At 47.5% G+C, this 7,153-nt stretch overlaps 1 long non-coding RNA gene and 1 pseudogene across 1 annotated transcript; both read left to right on the forward strand.

The window, feature by feature from the left end:
* The first annotated feature begins 1,323 nt into the window (after positions 1–1,323).
* LOC112469602 lies at positions 1,324–6,938 on the forward strand. Its single transcript, XR_003042705.1, has 2 exons — positions 1,324–1,586; positions 6,735–6,938. It is a non-coding gene; the product is annotated as an uncharacterized LOC112469602 (long non-coding RNA).
* Positions 4,882–5,000, forward strand: LOC112469730 (annotated as a pseudogene).
* Positions 6,939–7,153: the final 215 nt, after the last annotated feature.

Below are 7,153 nucleotides of genomic sequence, written 5' to 3' on the forward strand. Positions count from 1 at the left end.
AATAAACAGAACTGAAAAGTGCTAGACTCTATCCTGGGACCTGTAGTGAGAAAGAGGGCAGCTCTATCCCTACTCTCGAAGAGCTTGTTGCCTGCTGGGGGACATGCATGTGTGATATATTGGTCAGAGCCATGTCAAACTAGAGTTTATTTCTCTCCCCTCCGACAACCCAGAGGTAGATTGCTCAGGACTGGAACGGTGATCCCACTCCACAATGTAGTCCAGGCACCCAGGCTCCTTCCCCCTGTTGCTCTGCCATCTCAGTATGTCCAGGTTGGCACACCTCCACGTCCTCATTCTGGAAGAGGAAAGGGGAGTGAGGGAGCGTGTGTGTTCTCCGTAGGGAACATCACTTCTACATCTTCATCTATATCTGTATCTGCAGCTCTCTCTGTATCTGTAGCCGAATTTACATCCACGTATGAGTCTATGCCTATATCGATAGATCCGCCAATCACCCAGTACCCAAAGCATCAACTTTAAAGATAGAAGCTTTAGTGCCAAAAGGTAAAATACAACGATGGATGAAACCAGTCCCTGTTGGCAAAGCCTGGAAACAGAAAACATTACAGCAGAGATAATCATTTCACTTCCTATTAGCATCCTATTGGTAGTTTTCTTAACAAAAATATTCCTGCATATAATACTTGATTTACCTGAACAAAATAAAATACTTTAAGTATGATTATGATAAAAAAGAAATTAAGTTTTTTCAAAAACTGTTTCCTTGTAAAATTGAAGTGTGTCAATTTATATCTGTGGTTTTTATGGGTCAGCAAATATGGGAGCTGCTGGGCAAATAGTTGCAAAGATGAACAAGACAGGGCAGTGTCCTCCATGGTTCTTTCAACCATGCCTCACTCCCTCAAAGGAGACTATGCCTACACAGGCACTTGGGGACACTAAATTGCCCCCAGTTCATGCTTTGGGGACCATCAGGAGAGTGATGGTAGTCTAGAGCATGGATTCTCAAAGTGTGGTCCTCTACCAGTCACCTCAGCAACACCTGAAAATATGTGAAATGCAAATTCTCAGGCCCCACCCAGGCCTACAAAATCAGAAACTCTGAGGGTGGGGCCCAGCTACCTGTGTTTTCATAAGCCCTCCAAATGACTCTGATATAAGCTGAAGTTTGAGGAGCACTGGTCTAGAGCCCTGCACACTGAGCTAAGAGTCAGAAAACCTTGGGTTCTAATCCTGAATCTGGTAGTCCCAGGCTCTGTGACCTTGGACAAGTCAGGCCCCTCCCTGGGCCTCTGAGTGTTTAGGTATAAACTAGCAGGGTTGGCTCTAGGAGTTTGAGGGGAGCCTCACTGGCTCAGACAGTCCATGATCTCCCCACCTGATTGCTGGGAGTGGGGCCTGGCCCTTGAAGCAGGAAATGGTGCCTTCTTTGGAGGGAGATACTCTCATACCAATGGATTCTGGTGACAAGAATGTGGGAAGGGCAGTCACATCGGACTCCCTTGAGTGTCCTGGCCTGGGGTGAGGCCCCAGCAATCCTGCCCATACATGGGCTTTCTCAGTCTGAGAAGAAGGATGAGAGTTCTCTGTGCACATCTGGGCCAGCCACACATCTGGATCTGGTGAGTGCTCTGTGAGGTTATGTCACCAATTTTTCTGCCTGGGCCCAAGCCCCAAAAAGCTGTCAGTCCCAGGTTCCAGCTAGAAGTGGAAACTGCTCAACCTCTGAGCTCAACTGGGGATGGATCTGCATCCAGGCTCACTCACATGCTCGTTGCCAGGATTTGGTACCTCACATGTACTGGACTGCATATTTCAGTACCCCAGTAGCCTTGCTGGCCTTACTGGCTATTGGCCAGAGGCCTCCCTCAGCTCCTTGCCACATGGGCCTCTCTATTGGGCAGCTCACAACATGGCTGCTTGGCTTCACTCAAAGAGAGCAAAAGGGTACCTAAGATGAAAGCCAGAGTCTTTTTGTACCTTAATATGAGAAGTGACATTCCATCACTTTTAACAGATGCTGCATTACGTTTGTTAGAAGTGGTCACTATGTCCAGCCCACACTGACAAGAGGGGATTACACAAGGACATTAATACCAGGAGGCAGGAATGGGGGTTGAATGTAGGGGTATGCGGGGAGGGTTATCTCAGAAGCTCCCTACCACACCTGCAAAGCCTAGTTCCAAGCAGAGCCCTAAGATGGAAGGAGCTCTAAATGGAGGAAGATTCTGGGAGAGGCAAGAAAAATGTGTTGCCTTATGGAGAATCTCCTAAGATAGGGTCCCCAGAGCCTGCCCCCCCTGATTTTTATCTTTACCGCAGGGCCTGTCTGATGGTGGGGGGTTATTTGCAGCTAGCAAGAGCTGCATTCCAGGGCTGGGTACTTAACATTCCAGAGGAGCTCTCAGCTAATTATTGCCTTGCCTGGCCCAGGCCTGGACCACCCTGATCCCCTGAGCTCCCATGCTTTGGCCAGAGGATTCTCGTGGTTTCGTTCCTGGGTCATATGAAAAGGCCCAGGTCACACAGCAAGGGGTTGGTCGCATTGTAGGAGCTGGAGTCCAAGTCCTTTTACCCACCGCTGTGGTCAAGGGACAGATGTAGCGGAAGCCTTGGAGCTGAGCCTCCTGGAGGTGAGGTGGACTAAAGCGGACCTCAGCAAATGGCTGCTTCTCTGACCCTCCATTTCCTCACCTGCAAAAAGGGGAACTTTCCCAACATCTTATAACATGTGACAAAGATTCTCTCTTTGATCAAACTTCAGACAGGCTCCCCTGAGCCCATTTTTCAACGAGACCTAGTCTTTGGGCCTTGTCTTGGGCCTGCATAGCCCAGTTTTAGCAAGAATCCTGTCAGTTTAGTGAGAATCCCCACACCTTGATATCTTATCGCTCTGGCCTGCCTTCAGCAAGAATCCTGTTAAGGTGGTTTAGTAAGAATCCCCCTTACCCTTGATGTTACCTCTTAGTAATTTTCCATCCACTGACCCCCTCCTTCTGCTCGTTGGCTATAAAGGCCCCAACTGTCTTTGCTGTATCCAGAGCCCAATCTCTCCCCACTGTTGTGATAATCTTGACATCTATCGCAATAGTCCTGAATTAAGTCTTCCTTATATACTGTTCTAACAAGTGTCAGGATAATTTTTTCTTTAACTTATGCATCCTATTACATATATTTCAGTCCCTTCACTGTGCAAAGGAATCCCAGGAGGCACAATATTGCCACTGCTCTTTGGGTGGTGAAAGGGGAGTGAGTGTAGGCTTGGGATGGGCAGCCCTTTGTCCCAACACCAGGAACAAGCAAAGGACTTGGACTGCAGGCAGCCTTGGGCCTGAGAAAGTCCAGCGGGGCCAGAATTCTCAAGACGCCCTTCCAGTCTACTCCTGCTCTCACAGTTGGGCCTGCTCAGCTCTAAGACCTTTAGAGCAAGCACAAAGGGCCAAGGGAGCAAGATGGCATGAGAGAGGCCCTCTGACACATGTCAGGGGAACAGTGGGGCAGAGGCAGGAATTGTATAGGGCCTTGAAAGCTGAGTAGCACTGAGCACATGAAAATGGAGGCAGGGAATTTCCAGTGAAGGCACAAGCCTGGCAGAGGCTTGGTGGCATGAGGAGATGCAGGGCCCAAAGGATGGGATAGCACATAAATGGGAGATGCTTGTGGTGCTGAGGATCGTGCGAGGCTGCTGCATCCCTCTACTGCCTGGGGCTCAGTGTCAGGGTCCTGCAGCAAGAGCCACAGGCAGGATCCCAGGCTTTCCTCCACCCAGGGGTGATGCTCACCTGCTTCTTCCCTTTCCTAAGCACCCAATTCCTGGGTTTCCCACAACCTCCCTCAAAGAATAGGACTCTATTATAAATATAAATTGTGTAACTTGTTAAAATAGGTTCACATACACATAGCACGAGCTCAAAAATTCTCCCTCCTTTCCCATTCCCCTAGCCCCCGCCTCCCATCCTCTCCCTCTGAGGGAACTTTTGCTGGTTCAAGTACACATGCTTTTTCTTCTTACACAAATAGTAGCTGACTGCATTTACAGTAGTGCATCTTGCTTCTTTCACTTATTGTTATATCTTGGATTATTCCATACCAACCCATGTCATTTTTTTGATACTTGCGTAATATTCTATTACACGAATATAACAACATGTATTTAGTCTCCAAAATGGCAACACTTTCGTATTGCCACCTAAACTTCTGTCAATAAGCATATGTAAAATGTCTACTACAGCTCAGGCATGCAGTACGACCTAGAGATACAAGGGTGGTTGTGACCTGGTCTGTGCGAATGGGAGCTTCCAGGTTCACGGAGGCAACAGACTGACTAGTGCATTGCAGAGTGGAATAAGGGTTACGGATTCCAGGAAAGGATGCTTCTTCCATGGGCTTGAAGAGAGGTAGGTCTTTGAGCACTGAAGTGGGCTTTCTTAGAAGGGTATGTTGCATTAGTGACAGGAAAGGGAAGGATGGCATTCTAGGCCAAGGGAACTGTGGAGGACGGGGACAATCTACATGTGTTGTGTAATGAATGAGGGTCCAGGGCATGTGGACAGAGGTAGAGATGAGGCTGTTTGGAGCATGAGTCTATGGAAGTCTTGAATTTCAGGGAGATGGCTGTGGCCTGATTCCTCCTTTTCTCCCAGAGCCTTCCCCGAGTCCACCTCCTGTGGGATAGGGGGCTCAAGAGATGGGTTGGAAGGAAAACGGGTCCTCTAGGGAGGAGGCAGGGAAGAGGCAGCTCTAGGCCAGAAGGAGTAGTGGCTTGTGATTATTTAGGTCTGCCCTGTGCTGGATACTTAATTTAATTTAATTTTTGTTACATTTATTTTACCTCTGAACCATTGGAAAGTTAGTTGTAGACATCATGGCATTTTCCCCTCAGTATTTCAGCAACTCTCTTTTTAAAATGAGGATACTGTCTATGGCCATGCTACCCTGAACAAGTCTAATCCTGTCTGATCTTGGAAGCTAAGCAGGGTCAGGCCTGGTTAGTACTTGGATGGAAGACCACCTAGGAAGACCAGGTGCTATAGGAGTAAAAAATTAAAAAATAAGAGATTATAAGCTGACAAGGTCCTTGCAATCTGTGAGGTCAACCAAGGGTTGCCTCGCCTAAAAAATAAAAGAAATTTAAAAAAAGAAATAAATATATAGATGAATAAAAATGAGGACGCTTTCCTACACAATCTCTATACAGTGATGACATTCAGAAAATTTAACATCTTCATGCTATTATCTCATGTACTGTCCATATGCAAATTCTCTTGATTGTCTCAATATAATGTCCTTTAGCACGTCCTCATCCTGCTCAGGAACCCATCAAGGATCTTTTTTTGCATCTCCTTTAATATAGAACCATTCTCCAGACTTTTTCTTTCTTGCTTTCATGCCATTGGCATTTTTGAAAAGTCCAGGCCGTGTGATTTGCACAGTGTCACTCTGTTTGATTTATTTCCTCGTGACTAGATTCAGGTTCAATGTTTTCAGCAAGAACCTTGGTGTAGTGTTTTTCTCAGATGGGTTTTCCCTACTACTAGTGACATTAAATTGGGGGAAGGGTGTCTGCCAGTTTTTTTTCCATTGTAATGCATTAGTCTTTTAATATTCACCTCCACTTCATTTTTGCAGATGAATGGCCAGGTCCTCTGCTATTTTCCCTGGCACCCCATGGCTTCACATGGCTCAGCTAATGTTAGATCTTCTCTCTCCATCTGACTCTCCAAGGCTAATTGCCTACCCCTAGGGGGGATGAAGGCCAAACTTATCCCATGTCTCAGCTTTGTCCTGCATGGCTATTCAACAGAGAACTCATCCAAGGGCTCCAGCCAGAGTTCTGAGGAGGGACCATGGCAAAGTGGGTGTCAGGGAGATAGAGGAAAGAAGGTTACAGCCACCTGAGCCCTGAAAGTCTCCTGGAGGGGGTAGGTTATGTTTGGGGCCTGGGGGAGCACCATTTCTGCCTCAGGCTGTCCGGACCCATGACTCATAGGCAGGCCTCAGAGCTGTGGCAGGACATGATGTCAGCCTCCTCTACCAGCCAGCCTGGTCTAGGGGCTCAGCCAGGCCCTGGCTGGGCTCCCCAAAGAGACCACCTCCAGTCCAGTACTGAAAACATAAAGCCCAACCAGCTTTGCTCTTTCTCAAGATGTACGAATCTATTTAATAGAACAGAGTCAAATAAGCCCAGGGAATCATAGGCTCTATGCAAGGCCTAACAGATCCCCCAGGCTGGTGACTTCCAATGCAGCCCCTAAAGCAAGATGGGTAAGCACACAGGAAGACTGCTACTCAGCCTCCAGAATCAGCCAGCCCAGGCTCAATTTCCCATCACCTGTGTAACTCTAGGCAGGTTGCTTATCCTCTCTGGGCCTCAGTTTTCTCATCTGTCAAATGGAAATAATAATAATACTTACCGTACAGAGTCACCATAAAGATTGAATGAAATAACGCAGGTAAAGCTGCTGGCTCAGGGAGTGGCAGTCATACAAAACTAAATCTCATTGTGCTTTTCTTTATATTAGGTACGACTATTTTAGTTACAGCAGAAACTCACCTAAAGTAGCTATAGCAAATAAAAGTAAATGTTGTGGAAAGTGGGGAAAAGGGAGTTATCGAGAGGAGTCTGGGGGACCTCCTAGAATTCCAGACCAGGACCCAGGTGGCCTCAGGAAAAGGTGCAATCAGGGCTGTGAGCCCTGTGGGTGCCCAGCTGGACTCCCTCCTTCTCTTACCTTGCTGCTCTCTGCTGTCTCTTCCTCCTGCTCTCACAGGTCCAGTTCCATCCATTCCTCCAGTCAGCGGTGGAAAGCATGGCTGTCAACAGCTCCGAGGTTGGCATGGCCTCTGCATGTGAAGACAACCTGCTTTAGCTGAAGTCTTTTGGTTCCAAGTCCAAATTCTTCTCAGAAGACACTGATTGGCTCAGCTTGGGTCAGGTGCTCACCACCTGGAAAGAATAAACGTGGTAAATCCTACTAAAAGCCTGTGGCTAGTGATGGTGGGGAGCAGTTCCCACAAAGGGGGTGATGCTATGCAAAAAAAAAAACCAGTAGGCATCTCTTGCATGTTTTTGGTTCTACCCATCCAATCAGACCCTGGACCACCACCACCCCTCCACCTTCCATCACAGAAGAAAAGCAGAAGGGCACTCCTCTCTTCCAGGCTGGCTGATTTTATATACTTGTAGAAA

This window comes from Pteropus alecto, unplaced genomic scaffold (assembly GCF_000325575.1).
Source record: "Pteropus alecto unplaced genomic scaffold, ASM32557v1 scaffold86, whole genome shotgun sequence".
Taxonomy (NCBI): domain Eukaryota; kingdom Metazoa; phylum Chordata; class Mammalia; order Chiroptera; family Pteropodidae; genus Pteropus; species Pteropus alecto.